Source organism: Equus caballus, chromosome 20 (assembly GCF_041296265.1).
Source record: "Equus caballus isolate H_3958 breed thoroughbred chromosome 20, TB-T2T, whole genome shotgun sequence".
In the NCBI taxonomy this organism is placed as follows: domain Eukaryota; kingdom Metazoa; phylum Chordata; class Mammalia; order Perissodactyla; family Equidae; genus Equus; species Equus caballus.
In genome coordinates, this window is record NC_091703.1 from 64,726,833 (window position 1) to 64,749,347 (window position 22,515).

Here is a 22,515-nt window from a genome sequence, read left to right on the forward strand (position 1 = left end):
AGAGGGGTGTGAGACGATGGAGAAGCAGAGATTGTCAGATGGCACGGGAACAGAGTGGCTCTCAAGTCTTTGTTTTGGTTAAATTCTTCCTGTCCATACCCTCGAAGCCTTATTCTCCCAGTTCTACTGAACATTTTGTTCAAGTTTTCTTGATTTCTCTGTCAGTTGTTGCTTTTTTGAAGTTCCTGTCAGAAATCTTCTTTTTCTTAAAGAGAACGTGTCATTAAGTTATGACTGTTGGCGTTGTTTCCACCAGCCTCCGTTTCAGAAAGAAATCTTGCTGGTTCACCCTGCTTCATGCCTTCAACCCAGCCCTCCTGTGTTAGAAAAACCACAGAAAAGCTGGCAGATGCTTCGTTCTTAGACCCCAAGGCAATGGCAAACAGGGGAGCAAAGGGCACTGCCGTCTGGTTTAAGGTAGCACTTCCTCTCAGGTGTCTTCGGTCACCTCTGCATTTCTGCCCTGTCTACTCCTGGATATTCCGGTTCAGTCCACGCCCCACACTTCCCCTCCCTGTCCCCTCCGGGGCCTTCTCCAGTCAGTTACATTTATCTTATTCGCTGTAAACACTCTTCCCTCCTTCACGAGCCCTCCCTGAACTGGTTATGTTGGGGAAACATACTTAACAACACAATCTTCTCCCAAACCAGAAATCCTCTCCATGAAGGTACTAGAGAAAGAAAACACTTTTATTGCTGAATAAGCATTAAATCAGAATGTGATGCGGATTACCACAGGCAATCCACTAAGAGAACGCAAAGAAAGAAATCCCACCCTTTATACCTCCAAGAGGCAACGACGCACTCCAGGTGTGTTCTCAAGATAAACAGTAACTAGTCCTTGAGTAAGAGGACTTGACCACAGCACTTGTCACACACAGTCACCCTGGGTTTACCTGGTAACTGGGGTGACCATCTGGATTAGTTACTTGTCTTTATCCAGAGGGAAAACTTCTGTCTTCATGGCAGGAGGTCATTTTTCAGCTTGGAGCAAGGCATCTGCCTGAGTTAGGCTCCGACACTCCCACAGAGACGGGGAGACAGGGAGGCCACCTCCCACGATGCTACATTTCAAAGTGATGGTTCCCTGGTCCTTGAGAGACATTACCGGGTCATAAAGCTGACAAGAGGCTCATGTAGTTTTCAAAGGATTTGTAAAATTTTAAAGAGATGAGAAAGAACATACAATTACAGGTTTTCTAAAGTAAATGCTCTAAGAAAAGGAATAGAGAGAAGTCTCCTCTCTTATTTTCTGTGGGGAGAATTAGGCCTCTTGCTTTTAGCTTGTGCTTGTCCTTATAACTACTCATTACCTTTAACCTCCTGTTCTGCCTGGTCTAATCACGTGTGATGAGGGAGCAGAGGTTTGGAGACCAGTTACGGGAAAGCTCCAAAAATGAGGCTGTGGACAGACTCAGGGAGAAGAGCCCCAGCCATGCTTTGAGGGGGGAGAGCAACGTGGTTCGCGGGTGCAGCTCAGAAACGCTCACTGACCATCACTCAGGGTGGAATGTCAGCTGGGGTTGTCGGGCCCTGCCCCAGACATTCGCTTTCCGGAAGTTTTGTGAACTTAAGTTTAGGGTCCAGGACACATAATTGAAAAGGTCTCCCCAGTGATTTTGATGTGCAGCCAGGTTTAGGGACTGCTGACGTGGGGTATAAAGACGTGGGCGTCTCTCTCACTTTCCCCTGAGCTGGTCCCACAGACTTTGCCCTGAGATCTGGGAGAAATGGAGCTTGAGATCAATAAGACATGTAACACTGGTAGTTTATTAGCAAATAAATAAATACGCAAGCCCACTCCACTTGAAATTTTTAAAAAACAGAAATAAAAAATCTCCTCCCACCATAGAAAAGAGAGCTGTTTTTTAGATTTCATATATAAGTGACATCGTACTGTATTTGTAGAAATGGTGAGCAGAGTGGTGGCTACCAGGGGCTGGGGGTGGGGGAACCGGGGAGATGCTGGGCAAAGGATACAGAGTTGCAGTTAAAGATGACTTTAACTTAGACTAAATATTTATTATATTTAAGTATTAGTAAAATAACTAAAGACTTATTAGTGCTGGAGATTTAATGCACTGCATTGTGACTATAGTTAACCATACTGTATCACATACTTGAAAGTTGGTAAGTAACTGGATCTTAAGTGTTCTCAGCACAAGAAAGAAATGATAATTGTGTGACCTGATGAAGGTGTTAGCTAACGCTACGGTGGTGATCACGTTGCAACGTATAAATGTGTCAAATCAACACTCTGTACACCTTGAACTTGCACAGTGTTATATGCCAGTTATATCTCAATAAAAAACAATGATAATAAAAAGAAAAGAACAGAAAAGAAAGCTGGGGCTGCTGCAGATGGTTCCTATTTCCCAGGTTTGAAAGCTGGAAGTCAGGCCAGGCCCCACGGCTTCAGGGGAAGGAGGCAGAGATCAGAACCATAGGAGTCTGTTAGAGTCACAAGGAGAGGACACTTTCAGGAGATGGGAGAGATTTACATGGCAAGGGACATCCAGGGACCTGTAGGTGGAGACTCAGATCAGTCTGCCATTTTCTTTACCCTCATCCTCTTGATTGTCTTCATCCAGACTCTAAAGTCCATAGATGAAAAGCCAAAGGTGAGCACACCATTTCTGCTGACAGGTGACTGACAGCAATAATTAAGCACAAAGCTTGGTTGAAGGCTGGGTTTTTTGAATAGCATTTGGACCCTTGGGGTTGATAAAATATGAATTTCTCAGCACCTGCAGATAAACTGGAAAGCCTACAAAAGATGTTTTCAAGATTTCCTGGTAGGGAGGCAGCAGGGCTTGGCAGCAGTGTCCTGTCTAAAGAACAGATGGTCTAAAAGTAGTGTCTTGAGCACAATGGGGCTGAGCGGAGAGACAGGAGGGCAAGATAAAGTGCATGGGGGTGTTTTTATAAAGCGATATGATTTAATAAACAGCAAAGGGGAAAAATCAAAGAGATATGATGTCTAATAAAAGGATTTAAGATGTAAGATGGACAGGGATCAGAGGTAAAATTAAACATAAATGCTTCTGCTGCATACTACAGGTAATATGAGTCTTTTATACCCCTATCCACCAAGTAGAAAAATATCCATCCAGAATCACAAAATTGGAGTAAACACCAGCTCACATCACTGGAGGGATGAAAATAAAACAAAAGAAATGGTAGTGATTCCTATTCTTAAATGAAATTCGGCCTCATCTGATAATGACTAGGACATGATAATTGATAATTGATAACGACTCCAACAATGACCTCACATTGAGTAAGTAGGCTACTGAGAACCTACTTGTAAAGAATGCCATAAGGAAAACTGTCATTTTTCGAGCACCCCTATGTGCCAGGCAAGAGGCTAAGTGTCCCCCACACATTATCTCAGAAATGCTCAGAGTAATCCTAAGAATTGGGTGTTATTTATGTTTCATGTATAGGGAGCCTGAGTTTCTGAGAAATAAATTGCCCAAATTACACAACTAGGGAATGACGGAAGCAGAATTGAACCTGAGGGCTGACGGATGTGAAGCCTGTGCATGTTCCATCTATTTCCAGCGCAGATTCTGTGGATGGTGTTTCCCACAGGCTTCTGTCTGTGACTCACTCTACAGTGTCATGAGACAGAGGAGCTCTCTGATGGTCCTTTTCTCACTCAACGTGCAATCGCTGGATGACTCCAATCACCCACTTATCTTCAAAAGGGCAATCTCTCATTCTAACTTCCAATTTTCCACTCGAGCTGCGGTCTCCAAGCTTTTTCTATAATGTTCCCTGATCAGTACGAAATTTGTGATCATGCAGTACCAATATATGTATATTTATTTACTTACAATTTTATATTACTATATTGCTTATGTTATAACACCCAAAGATAGAGTAATTTTAAATGATATTAAATAAATAATATTTTCAATATAATATTTTCAGTACTTTTAAGTTTTATTTATCAACATTGTCCAAACATGTCGAGTGTAATGTGATTGAATTCTCTGCCTAAGTTTTGAAAATCTTCATTTAATGTTCTGTTATACATTATTAGATTCTACGTCAATTTCTAAGTTAAGTGTGCTTTGAAATCCATGTGAGGCATCCTCATTGGCTGTGGCAGCCATTAAAAGCAAATATTCAGGGCCAGCCCCGGTGGCCTAGTGGTTAAGTTCAGTGTGCTCCAGCTCAGCCCAATTTAGTTCCTGGGCACAGACATACACCATTCATCATTAGACAGTGTTGTCTGTTTATATTTTTAGCAAGTGGGTTCAAATAGCCAATAAAAAATGAAATATTTTTGAACAGTTTAGAAAATTCTGTTTCCAAGTTTCTTAAATGTGTGTGTGTGGTGTCTGTGTGTATGTGCATGTGTATATATGTGCATATGCACAGATGTGTGTGTGTTTGTATATACCTATGACTCTTTATCAATGACACACTTATTGCTGAAATCTGAAAAGTTTTCTAAATATCCATTTTCAATAAATGCTTTCTATAGTACAAAAGGCAGTTATTTTCTCACTTGCTGTTAATATAAAACTTGCACGGGGATGATTGTGAACATACTTGGTGAACCCGTCAGACCTGAGCTGTTGACACTGCTGTTAACCCTGGAATGTGGCTGAGCAAAAGCTCCTACTAAGAGGGGTGTCAGCTCCAACACCTCCTCGGGTGCACACATACTTATATTATGGCTATCATTTCAAATGACAGTCTCCAAATGAATATTTTAAGCCTCTTTCCTGAGGTATATTTAGTTAAAGCTCAATAATAAATTCTGTGAATCCGTTTATCCAGTCCCATTACTGTGTGGCAGGGCCCTGATTAGACATGTGAGGGTGCAGCTCAGTGCAGAACTGAACTCTTGGGGTAGGAAATCTTGCCTACTGTACATAACACATCCTGGTCCAAAACACTGGGACCCATGAGGCAGCCAGTGCCCATCCAGAGGTGACACAGTATAGCTTAATTCCTTTTTAAAAAAATTAGAAATAAATACAAACAGAAGTTTTAATATTTCCTTCATATGCCATAATGAGTGCCCACACCCCTCTCTGGAGATGTACAGTGGACAGCTCCACCTACATGCTCTGCCAACACCCCAAGACAACTTATCCAAAACATGGCACCTCTCCTTCTTTATTTTATGCCACAAAGCAAAACGTATCCCTTTCCTATCATTAAATATTAAAATATTAAAAGAAAAATGCCAACAATCAAGAAACACTTGTTGAACACTTAGTAGGAGCCAGCACTGTGCTGGCAACATGATGAAAATTGAAACCAAAATGCCAATATCCTTAATCTACAATGTGCTTTTATAAACTGATAAGAAAAAGTGACAATTTCCAAGAAATATATTAAAAAGATTTATTAGTAATCAAATAAGCACAACTTCTTAAGAAAGAGAGACCACTTTTTATCAATCGAATTACACAATATACTTTAAATGGCAACGGTCTATGTCAGTGATGAAATGAATGTCTTTTTTGGAAGTCCATTTGACAAAATCTATCAAGAATTTTAGAAATGTTTGTGCCATTTTAAACTATGATCAACAATGTAGTTTCTATAAATTTATTCTAAAGAACTAATCACAGATGGACAAAAAATTGGTTAAAAAATTAGTCTAGTAAGAAGATGAAGACAATTTAAATATCCAAAAATTGGGGGTTAGATAAATCAATTGTAGTGGATCCAAAAGATGGACAACTATGTGATTATTAAAATCAGTTTCTGGAAGAATATTTAATGATATGGGAAAATGTTCACGATATAATTGTAAGTGAAAAAAAGGCAGGGTATAAAAGAGTATAAAGGGTGATCTCAATTTTGCAGAAAAAAAATTTTTTTTAATGAGAATGGAAGAAAACATTTTTAACAAAGCATATCTCTAATAATGGTGTTATAAGTAGATACTATTTAATTTTCTATACTTTTTCATATTTTTAAAAATGTCTACAGTGAATATTTATGTACACATATGTATATATACACATATACACACATATGTATATATTTACACATTTTATCTACTACAGATATTTTTAAAAATATGAAATGTGTTTGGATTTTCTATGATATGCAGCCAAAAACAGTCCTGTATATATGTGTACATAGGGTTTGATTTGGCTGCATGTCATAGAAAATCCAAATACATGGCCTAAGCAAGACAAGGATTTATTTCCCTCACCTAACAGAGGGTGAGAGGAAGGGAGTCCGCAGCTCCAGAGATATCAGTGACCTACGCTCCTCACACCTTTCTGTCCCACCAGCACACGTGGCTTTCTTCCCCAGGGTCACCTCGTGGTCCATTCTATCCGCATTCCCGAAGGAAGAAGGATGAACGAGGTAGGCATTTCCACGGAGTCAGACCCCTTTGAGAAGCCTCCCAGAAGCCCTACCCAACAATGCCTCCTTGCCACCACTCTCTGGAAGCTGGGAACTGGCGACTTTGTCTAGACACACATTGCTGCCTGGAGTAAATCCTAAGTTTCCTTCTAAAGAAGTAAGGAAAAGTGGCATTTGAGTAGACAATTAGTAGGCTCTGCTACACTTGTAATAATAAAACTGCCTTTTAAATTCTTCTTTAAAGCATGATGGTAGCAGAACAACAAAAAAAGTCTACATGGGAGGAAAAGAATGGAGGAGAAAGTAGAAGATGCACATAAAAATTTAAGAAACATAGAGATTATTTGGACACCGATCAGAGGGAAAGAGCATGGATTCAGCATCAGCGATGCAGAGTTTCAAATGTGCCCTCTACCACCTTCCAAAAATACATTGAAAGAAAAATGAATTGAAAAAGAGAAAGAAAAATGTGAAAGACTATAAATCCCAATATGCCATTCACTCTTCCTTATCTCTTCCCAGGATGCCCAAGAGTGAAGTGAATGTTGGGAACAGAGTCCATATCGGCAGAGTCTGGTTCTTCTCTTCCTCCCTGTGTGAAATAGAGAAGGCTAGAATTCCCATAACGTGCAATTTTTATCTCAAATAGATCAGTGCTCTCTGTTCTCCTACTCCATGGGGTTAATATTTCTATGTAATACTTGCCTTTAAATACATTTTTTGCTTTTATATGGATTTATCACATGAATATATGTGTATATATGTTTTCTAGCCATAATGAAGCATTCTTCACGATAATCTCAAGGGTGTAGCATGAAATTATCAAAGCAAAAGGATTTTAAATTCATTTTGAAGTTAAAAGTTAAACTCTATATCAGGCACTTGATTTTAGAAAGTTGGAGCAGGGGGAGTAACAGAAAGCCTCAAGACTAAATAAACACAAGGATTATCCCAGCTTATCCAGTTACACAGTTAAAGAAGTCACAAGCAAATACAACTTCCCATGTAAATTACAGATGACCTGATTGTAAGGCTTTAGCATTCTGAGTAAATGGGATGGTCAAAAACTCCAAAGAGAATTTGATGCCTGAGTTTAAACAGGACCACAATGTTTATTCTAAAGAGAACAATTAGAAGAGGCGCAAAATTGAAGTCTGGAGGTCTTCTATCTCTTCAGAGCTGAAGTTGAATATATTATCCTGACATTCCTTTCTATACCATCCAATGATTTGGGCTTCTGCTTTTTTTTTTTGTTCGAGAAGTGCAAAATTGTGTATATATCTGCAGAGGGCCTATTTTGCAAAGGAAACATAGGAATAAAAATATCTATGAATAGCTGCTGACATTTCCTGTGATCCATAGAGGATCTCCATGTTCCCCTAAAAGTGATAGCCCCTTCCTGTTGTAAGCGATCGGATTTATTATCAGAAACCCACTCCTACCCAACACAGAGCATTGCTTTTGATGTTAAGCAATAGGGTGTTGATAATCACAGGAATTTAATTTCCCCACTTGATGTCAGGAGTGAATGTGGTTAAGGCAAGACAGCACCATTATCAAAGCACAGTGAGCAAATTATTGAAAGGCTATTAAATTATCCCAAGAAATCTCTGAATTTATTACTGCTTTATGTTCCACTGGCCCATTGATCTGTGGCACCAGGAAGCTCCTAAATGCTGAGTCTTTCTCACCTGATCGTTCAGAATCATGCAGTGGAACAGCATTTATCAGATGCCTTCAGGTACACTGCTCAGTATCGGGAATTTTACCAAGAGACTTCCCTATAAATACAGTCCTTTACCTCCAGAAACTTCTTGGTGAAAATAAGACCTAGCTAAAATTTTAAAAAGAAGAGGAATTTTAACAATTGCCCATTATTGTGTATTATTGCTTGTCATGCATTGTACTAAATGTGTCACAACAACCCAGTGAAGTAAGCACAACTATTACCTTCATTCCATAAGTTAAGAAACTGGGGTGAAAGTAATAGGCCCAAGATTACAAAACTCATAATAAATGACACCAGTTTCAAACAGAACTTAACACTGCCCTGGGCCCACATTGCAGCGTAAAGGACCAAATTATCTACACTGTGCATCAGCGTAACACAACTACTGTACATTTGTTTAAGACATGACGCTTACATGGATTTGCAGCATACATATGAACATGTTGTATAGATTATGCAAAAACCAAACAAAGGCGAAAAGCCCCTTAAACTAAACAAGTCCTCATTGATTAACTTCTTTTAATCAAATAGATTAAGGCAAGGGTTTCCAATACTCAATAAATAATAGCTGTCATTATTATTATTGTTAAGCATGTGTTTGTAGGGGTAATGGAATAATATGGGGGATGGGGATAGAAGGGGTTTCCTGACTGAGTTATCACTCTCTTCGTCTAAAACCCAAGTCTCAAATCCAAAATACACATCTTTTCTCTCCCTAAATATGCAACTAGGCATCTAGCAGCTATCCAATCCTGATTGTCCTCCCAAAATGTGTCAAAATTAAAATTAATCCTCTTTTTGTACTATGAGACAGCCCCTTACGACAATGCTAGCTGTTAAAGCCAGAAGGTCCTTGCTTTCTTCAGTCCACCTCACATTGGACTAATTTTTCAAGTCTAGGAATGAAATTCCTTAGGAATTTACCCCCAGCCTAGGTAACTCTTGCCTCCCAGGTCTCCCTGGGTGAATCCTGGCTGTTTCCACTGTGATGTGCCACAGTCTGCCTTGCTGAGTAGTTACCACCCATCACAGACAATCGTCAAGGAAGAAACAGAAGAGCGTAGATGTCCGCTTCCATGGGATTAACTATACTTCTGGATCTGAGAGTCGCTTTACCCAACACAACCCCCTTCAGGACACAAAATAAAGCAACTAAACTACACTCTGTATTTTCAGATCATAAAATCCATCACCAATGTAGAAAATTCAGCTGACTTAAATATTCTCCATAAATCGTCCTTAGAACAATTTCCAAAACGAAATCAAAAGGCAAAATCTAGTCACTAGTGTGAATTTATGGTTTGTCCGAGCCCTAAGACGGGAACGTATCCTGACAAGTCCTTTGAACTGTTGGTTTGTTACACTGCTGAGCCTTTCAAGTAATTTATCTTCTGGGGATAAGGCCAATATTTGCATCTTGACTCATTTTTATAGCTACGTTACCGGATTGTTATGACCCAGAATCCAGCCTGCTCGTCTGAGAACAATAAACTCTTGGAATCTCGTGAACATTTTATTTCTGTTCTTCAGAACAACTGAAAGGTGGTAATTCTACAACCTTCCTTTGTACAGTTCAGGCCATGTAGACTGCATTAGAATACCAAAGTCGATGAAATATTTTGGAGTATATGTATCAGAAGTGGCAATGACCATGTTTGTATATTTTATCCTTTATATTATTAGTCTATTCCCCTGAAAAAAGATGAATATTTACATTTAAATAGACACAATTAAAAAATCTACTTGTAAATGTCAACCTGCACCAAAAGATTATGATTTAAGATTAAAAAAAGCTAATTTAATAATTTTCAGATTCAACTATTTCTATTTTAAAATATTCAATGGCCATTGTTTCTTTAGTTTGCATCATGACAAATACCTAGACACCTTTAGAGATAATGCATGCAAGAATATTTGCACTTATAGCTTCTTTTGATTTTATAAGCATTGTATTTTATGATAATTAATAAATGGAAAGGATTTTACATATGAATATAAAATAAATTCACTTTTCTTAGACTTAATAACAAATATCCAACTTTCTAATCTGTATTTACTAATTCTTTCTTTCACTAAAATCTAATTCTAAATACTTCAATAGCAATAATATGAGAATTGAAATTGTTTAATCTGTTTAAGGGTTTACGGAAGTAATTTAGTGGGATAAGGGAACAAAGCATAGGTTTTAGACTTAAACACATCTTGAGGAATAGAGGGACGGAGGAAGACTATAGATAAATGATAGATAGATAGGTAGATAGATGATGGATAGAAAGACAGATAAATTCATAGGTACATTCATAGAATATTTTGCCATTGTTTTATGTATTCTATGCCTTCATTTATCTCTTTGACAAATCTTTGATCTACCTTTTCAATTTTAAACATAGTTATTTTAACATTCTTTTCATATTTCTCAATTATTTCCTGTTCTTTGGGAGCTAATTCTTCTTCTGGTGGTGGATTTTCGTTGTGTGTGTTGTAATTTTGTCTGTGGGCTCCTCTTTAACAGAAGGCATATACCAGATTATAGAGGCCTCCCCATGACCAATTTTATTCTATTTTTAGTTAAGGTACATTTTACATGCATTAAAATATACAGATCTTAAATGTTCAGCTTGACTAATTTCTGAATATATCTATAGACATGTAACTATCACACAGATAAAGATGTAGAATGTTTCCCACATCCTTGTGGCCCCTATCAGCCAACATACCCTGAAAAGTAACGACTGTAAGTCTTGATATGGTAGCTATCTACAGGTAACTAGTTAGTTACTAGTTAGTTTCCCTGTTATAGATAACTAATATGTTAGTATTAGTATATTTCCAGTTTTGTTCTTCTTTGGAAAGATTGCCTTCAAATTTAGGCTTTAAATCTCGGTCCTTTATATCTTCACAGGAATCAGCTTGTCTATTTCAAGCAAAAAAAGTGTTAGGATTGCGGTGTGGTTGACTTGAATATACAGATTAATTCATGGAGAATTGGCATTTTACCAATATTAAATTTTTTTTAATTTAATCTTGAAAAGTATTAAATTTTTTAGTCCGTGAACACGGTAAATCATTCCATCTATTTGGCCTTCTTTAATTTCTCAGCAATATTCTGTAGTTTTTGGTGTACTTATACTAGATTTATATCCATCTATATGATTTTTTAGTGCTATTGTAACTGATTGCTTTTAATTTCATTTTTAATCATTTCTTGTGAATACGAACACGATTGTTTCTGTATATTGACCTCATATCCAGCAACCTTACTAACCTCATTCTGTCTAGTATTTTGTTTATAGCTTTTTAGATTTTTTATGAATGTATTTGTGTCACTGTGAATAATGACAGTTTTCCTTCTTCTTTTCTGATCATTATACTTTTTTCTTTTTCTTGATTTACTGCACTTCTAATACAAATGTTAAATAGAAGTCCTAAGAGTGGACATCTGTGCTTTGATCCCAATCTCAGAGGAAAGCATTCAATATTTCACCATTGAGTATGTTGTCTGCTATGGGTTTTTATAAATAACCTTTATAACATTTAGAAAGTTGTCCCTTATTTCTGGTTTTCTGAGAATTTTCATCATGGAGTTGTATTGAATTTTAGGAAATATTTACCTGCGTCTATTGAGATGATCATATTATTTTTTCTTTTAATGTATTAATGTGGTAAATTCTATTTATTGATTTTTCAAAAACTATTAAATTAGATTTGCATTCCTGGAATAAATCCATATGGCAAAACTTTAAATTAACTGTGTCCGTATCTCTAAGAAATTCACTAATTCCACACAGTTTTTTATATTGCTATATCAGCTTGGGGTTTTGGTATAATTAGGATAATCCAAATGAGAATGTATATACAATAAATCTAGAATCATTCTTTAGGTAGACAAGTGAACAATAAGGTGGATTTTATATTATCTGATTACAACTCACTGCTCTAAACAGAGCTAAGGAGCTTACTAAAAACTAAATGAACAAAACAGTAACAAAAATACATTTACATGTCCTTAAAATTTGTGGGTTTTTACCCAATAGAGTTCCTTAGGCATTGACTTAGTCTGATGACACTGACGAGAAAAACAAGCATATCTCATTTTACTGCACTTTGCTTTGTTGCACTTTGCAGATAGTATTGTGTTTTTTACAAATTGGAGGATTGTGGCAACCCTGCATTAAGCAAGTCTATGGTTGCCATTTTTCCAACGGCATTTGCTCACTTCTTGTCTGTGTTACATTGGGTAATGCTTATAATATTTCAAATTTTTTCATTATTATTATATTTATTATGGTGACCTGTGACCAGTGATCTTTGATGTTACTACTGTAATTGTGTCGGGACGCCACTAACCACACCCATATAAGAGAGTGAACTAAGCAACAAATGTTGTGTGTGTTCTAACAGCTCCACCACCTGGCCATTCCCCCATCTCTGTCCCCCTCTCTATTCCCTGAGATACAACGATACTGAAATTAGGCAAGTTAATGGCCTCCAGGTGTTCAAGTGAAAGGAAGAGTCGAATGTCTTTCATTTTAAGTCCAAAGCTGCAAATGATTAAGCTTAGTGAGGAATGTAGGTCGAAAGCTGAGATAGGCTGAAAGCTAGGCAGGCCCCTTGTGCCAAACAGATAGCCAAGTTGTGAATGCAAAAAGGAAAAGTTCTTGAAGGAAATTAAACGTGCTACTCCCGTGAACACACAAATGATGAGAAAGTGAGACAGCCTTATTCTGGTATGGAGAGGATTTTAGTGGTCTGGATAGAAGATCAAACCAGCCACAACATTCCCTTAAACCAAAGCCTAATCCAGAGCAAGGCCCTAACTTTCTTCAGTTCTGTGAAGGCTGAGAGAGGTGAGGAAGATGCAGAAGAAAAGTTTGAACCTAGCAAAGGTTGGTTCATGAGGTTTAAGGAGAGAAGCTGTCTCTATAACATAAAAGTGCAAGGGGAAGCGGCAAGGGCTGATATAGAAGCTGCAGTAAGTTCTCCGGAAGATCTGGCTAAGATAATTAATGAAGGCGGCCACACGAAACAACAGATTTTCACTGTAGACGAAACAGCCTTCTATTGGAAGAAGACGCCACCTAGGACTTTCATAGTTAGAGAGGAGAAGTCAATGCCTGGCTTCAAAGTTTCAAAGTAGAGGCTGACTCTTTTGTTAGGTGCTAAGGCAACTATTGACTTCAGGTTGAAGCCAATGCTCACTTACCATTCCCAAAATCCTAGAGTCTTAAGAATTACACTAAATCTACTCTGCCTGTGCTCTACATCAGGAACAACAAACCCTAGCTGACACTACATCTGTTTACAACATGGTTTACTGCTTATTTTAAGTCCACTGCTCAGAAAAAAGGTTCCTTTCAAGATATTACTGTTCACTGACAGTGCACCTGGTCACCCAAGAGCTCTGATGGGGATGTCCAATGAAATTAACATTGTTTTTGTGCCTGCTAACACATCCATTCTGCAGCTCATAGATCCAGGAGCAATTTCAACTCTCAAATCTTGTTATTTAAGAAATACGTTTCCTAAGGCTGTAGCTGCCATACATAAATTCCTCCAACGGATCTGGGCAAAGTAAATTGAAACCCTTCTGGAAAGGATCCACTATTCTAGGTGCCATTAAGAACGTGTGTGATTCACAGGAAGAGGTCAAAATATCTCCATTAACAGGAGTTTGGAAGAAGTTGATTCCAACCCTCAGGGATGACTTTGAGGGGTTCAAGACTTCAGCGGAGGAAGTAACTGTAGATGTGGTGGAAACAGCAAGAGGACTAGAATTAGAAGTGGAGCCTGAAGATGTGGCTGAATTGCTGCAATCTCATGACAAAACCTTAACGGATGAGGAGCTGCTTCTTATGGATGAGCAAAGAAAATGGTTTCTTGAGATGGAATCCAGCCCCGGTGAAGATGCTGTGAAGACTGTTGAAATGACAACAAAGGATTTAGACTATTACATGAACTTACTTGATAAAGCAGTGGCAGTGTTTGAGAGGATTGACTCCAATTTTGAAAGAAGCTCTGCTGTGGGTAAAATGCTATCAAACAGCATCACATGCTACAGAGAAATAGCTCATGAAAGGAAGAGTCAATCAATGAAGGAAATTTCATCATTATCTTATTTTAAGAAATTGCCACAGCCACTCCAGCCTTCAGCAAGCACCACCGTGTCCAGTCAGCAGCCACCAACATTGAGCAAGACTCTCAGCCAGCAAAAAGGTTACGACTCTCAGAAGGCTCAGATGACGGTTAGCAGTAAAGCTTCTTAAATTAAGGCGTGTACATTGTTGTGGTGGACATAGTACTACTGCACACTCAACAGATCACACTATAGGGTGAACATAACTCTCATACGCAGTAAGAAACCGAAAGATGCGTGTGACTCACTTTATTGCGACATTCACTTTATGGCGGTGGTCTGGAACCGAACCTGCAGTATCTCCCAGGTACGCCTGTGAGTAAATGAAGGAGATGTTAGGAAGAGTGACAGGCAGGAACAGGGAGCAAGGAGTACTGGAAGCAGATAAAGGGGAGAATACAGCTGTCTGTGGCCCTCTGGTGGAGAGATCAGAAGACAAACCTTCCACGGCTTCTGGGAGGTGGGCCCACGTTACCGTAGTGCAGCACAACAGAGAACGTTTACAGTGGTGATCCTAACTCATCTAGAAATACTAAATTATACCAACTGTTCTGATGAAGAAGATTAAAGGATTTTTTCAAAACATTTTATGTAAACTGGTTGACATTCCAAGTTTGATAAAGAGACAAGCCTTTAGTTATATATATATAGTTACATATAAAATTATGTATAATATATAAAGCTATATGTAATTATATATATAATACATAAAGTTATAAAGGTTTATATATATTATATATAACTTTATATATAGAAAGGCTTATATGCATAGTTATAGATTTGTATAGTTATTAAGACCATAGTTCAGCTATCTAGGATTCAGTCTCAGTCTTAACTGAAGTTAACATTCCTGTGACCATAAAGTCATTCTTTGTCACTTGTTTTTTTGAAGAAGAAGATTAGCCCTGAGCTAACATCCACACCTATCTTCCTCTACTTTATATGAGGGACACCTGCCACAGCATGGCTTGACAAGCCGTGGGTAGGTCCACACCTGGGATCTGAACCGGCAAACCCTGGGGCTGCCGAAGCACAACATGGGAGCTTAACCTCTGCGCCATGGGGCTGGCCCCCTTTGTCACTTGTTTTTTAAAAAGCAAATGCAGTGTGCTCACCACCTGAGACATTTCACCCAGCAAACAATTTCAGTGATGGTTTGAATAAACAACAGCTGTCATAATGGCATCAATTTACCCGCTCTTCCCTTCTTGCCTCCATAAAATCATTTCCTTTTACACAAGGCTGTACTGAGGAATAATGAAAGGTAGTATTTTTAAAAACAATTTGAAAGTGTAAAGGATTTCTCAAAAATGCTAATTGTGATTGTTATAATAGCCAAAAGGCAAGAAGAGTGATGCAGTGACCCTAACTGCTGACTTCATGCAGACACGCGCACCATCCATGAAAGGGGTGTGGAAAACAGATCCTTCGGGCCGGACTGCAGAGGCAAGGTCAGAAACTGACCAGGGCTGGGCTGTTGCTCTGGGGAGTCCTAAGTGGATTCTCTCACCTTTCCCTGGCAGAACATAACCTTCAAAACCCATTAAGCCAGCTGTCTTCAAACCCATCCTGAAATTTCCATAACACTCTGTTTAAGTGAATTTGGACCAGGTACTAGAGCCCATTCCCAAGTAAAATCTAAAGTTTACGTGAGCTGAGATGACAAAGATGGCAAATTGAACTTTATAGTAAAATACATTTGCTTTCGTCTCCTGGCTATTTCACACCCACAGAATAGGCTTACCCTATACTATGAACGTCTACATAAATATTTCATACACCATGTATATGTTGATAACTTGCAAATGTTCATCTGTAATTCCGACTTCTCTGAACCACAGACTCACATGTTAAGCAGCTATTTGGTATCTCCCATGGGACGTCTTACAGACTTCTCACATTCCACGTATCTAAATAGTGCCTCTAATTCTCAACCCCCAACTTTTTCCCCATGTCTCCCAAATCCCCGTAGATGGTGTCAGCATTCACCCAGTTGCTCAAACCTGAGGATTGTTTTTGATTCCTCCTTCTTGCTCATCACTCATATCTAATCTTCCTTCAAGTCCTTTCAACTCTACTACAAAAACATTTTGATTCCATTCACTTCTCTTCTTCTTGACTGCCACCGCTATGATGAAATCCACTGTCACCTCTTACCTAAATTATTGCAACACATATTAAAAACCTGCCTACCTTGCTCCATCCATTTTCAGTACAATAGCCAGAACAGTCTTGTAAAAATGTAAACCTGGCCACTCCACACTCTTATTAAAAACCCTCCAATGACTTCCCATTCACTTAGAAAAAAATAAAGTAATTTAATATGGCCTAGAGACTGCGTGATGGGGCCCAGTCCCATCTGTCACGGCTCTTCTCCTCGCCTTGTGTTCCAGCCACACTGGCCTTCTTTAACTTCTCAGACGCACTAAGCTCTTTCCTTCCTTAAGATCTTCACGAAGGGGGCTGGCCCCGTGGCCGAGCGGTTAAGTTCGCGCGCTCCGCTGTAGGCGGCCCAGTGTTTCGTTGGTTCGAATCCTGGGCGCGGACATGATACTGCTCATCAAACCACGCTGAGGCGGCGTCCCACGTGCCACAACTAGAAGGACCCACAACGAAGAATATATAACTATGTACCGGGGGGCTTTGGGGAGAAAAAGGAAAAAAATAAAATCTTTAAAAAAGAAAAAAAAAAAAAAGATCTTCACGAAGGCTGTTCCTTCTACCTGGCTGCTCTTTCCTCTGACTGCCAGCTTCTCCGATTTCATGTCTGCTGTCAAATATCACGTCTTCCCAGGGGAAGCCTTATTAACATTATGCTGTCCGAAGCAGTGCTCACTCCCCACTACAGTTCCCAATAGTCTCTCTTATTGTACATTGCTAGTTCCTCTTCCATCTAGTACAATTTGTAAGATATTTACCTGTTGTTTATTTATTTTTTTCATTCTTCCCCAAACTGCAAGCTCCACCAGGACTGGGACCAGCACTGTTCTGTGCACCATTGTAAATACCCTACCATGGAGTTGTAGCATGCACGTGCCAGAACGCTGATGGATGTGTGTTCACGGAACGTAGAGACTCTTCAGCTAAACTTGCCTCTCATTGCCCTTAGTTCAGAGGCCCACTCTGAGGTGGGGGAATTAGCAACAAGAAGTTAGACAGAGTTGCTGGAACGCTTTCTAATTGGGTTGAAAGCTCACCAACGCTAAGTCTTCTCTTCACTATGCGTATTTTATCACTTCTCACTCAGCAAATAGCTAGTTTTTCTTCCTCTGCTCTTGCAAACATTATCTTCCTCCTCAACGGCTTTCAGTGGTGCTTCATCCTGCATTGCCAAAAAGTCTGGGTGTCCACGTCACTCTCCCCAGCCCGCCCACCTATATCCCCTCCATCATTTTCTCCACCTGTTACCAACACACTCATCAAAAAATGCCACTCATTTCCCCTTCTGTCTTTTTTCTTCTATAGATGCTTTATAGGACAGTTTATGCTATTTCAAAAACCCAGAACAAGCTCCCATCTGGCATCTGTTAAACCATCATTTCTCCTTCATTAAAAATCTTTCTTAAACTCAAGCTCATTTCAGAAAAAGTATGAGTCTGGAAAGGAGTGAGATGTGTCACATTTAGACTCACGTGTTGACAGTGTTCTGTGTGTCTACCTGGGTTTACTTCATAAGACAAAAAAACGGAAAATAAATTCCAAAATAGAAAAGCAGAATGATAGCATTCATATTTTAAACACATGTGGCCGTTATTTATACAGACGCATCTTCCATCTGCGACATCTGTGATGCTGCAGTGATGGGGGACTAGAAGGAGGCTTCTCTTCTACACACCACCCAGCACACTGAGGACGCACAATAAACACACCCAGGTGTCATCAATGTGCGAATGTACAAATTATAGAAAAGCACATATGAAGTTTGAGAAGAGTGTCAGATTGGCAATTTTTCTTAAACATAACCACTGGCTTACTTCTACTGATTGAGAAGGCATCTCTGCAGAGTAACGTCAAGTTGGCCGACTCATAGCTCTCCTATTCCTGAAGTGCTTAAACAGTTCCTGTTCTTGATGAGGCTGTATTCACCAAAGCAGAGTAAGGAAATTTGACAGTTCCTCAAGGGGAGTACAATATATCATTAATGTCAGGCCAGAAAAAGGATGACTTCACCATGTATCCCCCATCCTTTGAGTCCTAAACTGAACACCACCTTAATTGTGGAAATCACTGGCTGGACATCAGGACCACATTTTTCAAAAGCAGAACTGATCACAGACCATGGTTTATTATGAGTCTGCACTGTGTTCCTTAAAAACTCCGAAGAGTTGGCCAGATGACAACAGGCTCCAATCTGCCTGTACTTGTATAGGCTTAATGTTGATCTCCATATGTGAAGAGCAATTTGGAGAATTGAAAAAGACTCTGGAAAAGGCAGGCCAAAATTATGGGTAGGATGACAGTAAAGCCTATTAAGAACAGATAAAGCCTTTGGAGCTATTTAATCTGCAGAAATGAAGGTAATGGGATGACAACCACTTCAAAAAGTGGAAAATTTTTATATAAAGGCTACTTTCCAGGTTTTTCCTACAACGAGGGCTTTATAAGGTGGGAAAATGGGTTTAAAACGTGATTGAAAAGAGATTTACACTAGAGATAAGGAAGCTCTGTTGATAGATATTAGAACAATCAAAAAGAAGCTCCTGCAGGTATAAAATCAACATACATAAATCAGTAGCATTTCTATACACTAACAATGAACTAACAGAAAAAGAACTCAAGAACTCAATCCCATTCACAATCGCAACGAAAAGAATAAAATACCTTGGGATAAACTTAACCAAGGAAGTGAATGATCTGTACAATGAAAACTACAAGACTTTCTTGAAAGAAATTGACGACGACATAAAGAGATGGAAAGACATTCCATGCACATGGATTGGAAGAATAAACATAGTTAAAATGTCCATACTACCTAAAGCAATCTACAGATTCAATGCTATCCCAATCAGAATCCCAAGAACATTCTTCACAGAAATTGAACAAAGAATCCTAAAATTCATATGGGGCAGCAAAAGACTGCGAATTGCTAAAGCAATCCTGAGCAAGAAAAACAAAGCCGGAGGCATCACAATCCCCGATTTCAAAACATACTACAAAGCTACAGTGATCAAAACAGCATGGTACTGGTACAAAAACAGGTCCACAGATCAATGGAACAGAATTGAAAGCCCAGAGATAAAACCACACATCTATGGACGGCTAATCTTCGACAAAGGAGCAGAGGGCCTACAATGGAGAAAAGAAAGTCTCTTCAACAAATGGTGCTGGGAAAACTGGACAGCCACATGCAAAATATTGAAAATTGACCATTCTTTTTCACCACACACCAAAATAAACTCAAAATGGATCAAAGACCTAAAGATTAGGCCTGAAACAATAAGTCTTCTGGAAGAGAATATAGGCAGTACACTCTTTGACATCAGTTTCAAAAGAATCTTTTCAGACACTATAACTCCTCAGTTGAGGGAAACAGTAGAAAGAATAAACAAATGGGACTTCATCAGACTAAAGAGCTTCTTTAAGGCAAGGGAAAATAGGATTGAAACAAAAAAACAGCTCACTAATTGGGAAAAAATATTTACAAGCCACTTATCCGACAAAGGGTTAATCTCCATAATATACAAAGAACTCACACGGCTTAACAACAAAAAAACAAACAACCCGATCAAAAAATGGGCAGAGGACATGAACAGACATTTCTCAAAAGAAGATATGAATATGGCCAATAGACACATGAAAAGATGCTCATCATCGCTAATCATCAGGGAAATGCAAATCAAAACTACACTAAGATATCACCTTACACCCATTAGATTGGCAAAAACATCCAAAACCAAGAATGACAGATGTTGGAGAGGTTGTGGAGAAAAAGGAACCCTCATACACTGTTGGTGGGAATGCAAACTGGTACAGCCACTATGGAAAACAGTATGGAGATTTCTCAAAAAGTTAAAAATAGAAATACCCTATGACCCAGCCATCCCATTACTAAGTATCTATCCTAAGAACCTGAAATCAGAAATCCCAAGAGTCCCTTGCACCCCTATGTTCATTGCAGCATTATTTACAATAGCCAAGACGTGGAACCAACCTACATGCCCAGAAACTGAGATTGGATAAAGAAGATATGGTATATATACACAATGGAATACTACTCAGCCATAAAAAAAGACAAAATTGGCCCATTCGCAGCAACGTGGATGGACCGCGAGGGTATTATGTTAAGCGAAATAAGCCAGTCAGAGAAAGACGAACTCTATATGACTCCACTCATAGGTGGAAGTTAATATATTGACAAGGAGATCTGATCGGTGGTTACCACGGAAAAGGGGGGTGGGGGGAAGGCACAAAGGGGGAAGTGGTGTACCCACAACATGACTAACAATAATGTACAACTGAAATCTCACAAGGTTGTAATCTATCATAACATTAATAAAAAAAAAAAAAAAAAAAAGAAGCTCCTGCAGAAATCGACACAATCTCTATCCTCAGAGAGCCTGCAGACAGGGCGCATGGCGGTCCACCCCAGGTCGCTTTGATAGCAGAGAAAACTGTTGATGCAGTTTGCTCTTGGGTGTCCCTTAAGAATTAGGACTCTTTGATTCTACTTTCAGTAACTCTGGGAAACTTTTTCCTTAATAATAACAACACTGTATTTCAGTAATATATGGAATACTGACTATTTTAAGACACTAATGTTTTCTTTTTTTCTTAAAGATTGGCACCTGAGCTAACACCTGTTGCCAATCTTTAAAAAAAATTTTTTTTCTTCTTCTTCTTCTCCCCAAAGCCCCCCACTACATAGTTGTATATTCTCCTTGTGAGTGCCTCTGGCTCTGCTATGTGGGATGCCGCCTCAGCATGGCCTGATGAGTGGTGCCGTATCCATGCCCAGGTTCCGAACCGGCGAAACCCTCGGCCACTGAAGTGGAGAGCGCGAACTTAGCCACGCGGCTGACCCCTTAAGACACTAATGTTAATTATTGGAAATCTCTATCACGTGAAGAGAGAGCAGGATGTGAAACTGAAGCAATGAAAAGGGAAATAACTTTCTATGATTTCAGGTCAATTTGAAAAAAAGCACAACTCTTTTCTCATTCTTCTTTCCTCCATAATTTGGAGGGTCGATTCTGACACAATACTGAGTCCTGAGAGTGAGGAGGTAGGAGTAGGAATTAGTAAATGAAAACTCCCGGTAAGTTTAAAGATGGAGAACTTCATACGCTGAACATGTCACGAAGACCATATGCTGAGGCATTAATTAGACACAGAGGTGTCCTCATTACAAATCTGTAGTGTCATCCAAGAGCGATGGGTCATCGCTATACACCATGGTCATAAATTTCACTATCCTCTGTCTGGTTCTGACATTTTCCTTCTGCACAACGTGTGTGATGGCTCAGGCCCAGTCTGACCTTTATCTTTCCCCGTAGTGGCAAACCCCAAATAATACCTGCAATAGCAACAGGAAGCTCCTGAGCTGGACCTTTGCCTGTGGCAGGAAGGAGATTGTGTTATAATCTTTGCAAAAACGTTACACTTGTGAATTGATAAACTTCTCGTTACAAAGAAAGTGTTGTTTCAGGCAAAGTCACTAAGAATTATAAAGAGCTCATAAAGTCTGAATAAAGACACTGTCAGTAGTAAACATACAATTATACCAAGTTACCCAAAATTTCCCCCTATTTATGTCAGATATTTTACAATTATAATCAGGAGGGGTAAAATAAACACAAATGCATTTATCTAGTTAAGTTTTTCATTTCGCTGATCTTCAGTTTTTCCATATGGAAGTTTATGTTATTGATTTTTGAGATCTTTCCAATTAAAAAATTTTTATAAAGCTCAATTCAGTGAGCTCCTTTTGGTTAATATGATGAGCACAGAGACCACAGAACGCCTTCTTTGTTGAAGCTCCTTTATGTGCTGTTTCTGCCTGCTTCTAGCCTGAAAAGTTCATAGGAAACTGATCTGTAGCATAAACATTTTAACAATCCAAGAAACGCATTCCACAAACATGCCCAGCACCATCACTGTCTCTCAAAAGCAAGGTGCTTGTCCTGGAGAAATAGGAAGGGGAGGGAAAAATATGAAGCGACAAAAAGATTGTCTCTAGTTGGCTTAAAATTTCTAATATGATAGAAAGTGAGAGGATGATTGAGACAAGAAGTGTTTGAAAACTATAGTTATCTAAACTTTACAAAGGAAAAAATCAATTATTTGACCATTTACAAATTTTTAGACG

The 22,515-nt window shown here is 38.9% G+C and overlaps 1 long non-coding RNA gene across 1 annotated transcript in view; it reads right to left on the minus strand.

Annotated features, from left to right (window-relative positions):
- LOC111769362 (uncharacterized) overlaps positions 1-16,701 on the minus strand; it is a 76,393-nt gene extending 59,692 nt beyond the window's left edge. Inside the window, exons 1-2 of the long non-coding RNA XR_002802344.2 lie at positions 16,404-16,701; positions 14,459-14,523 (exon numbers count right to left, since the gene is read on the minus strand). This is a non-coding gene — a long non-coding RNA (uncharacterized lncRNA). The remainder of the gene's footprint in view (positions 1-14,458; positions 14,524-16,403) is intronic.
- Between the last annotated feature and the right edge of the window lie 5,814 nt (positions 16,702-22,515).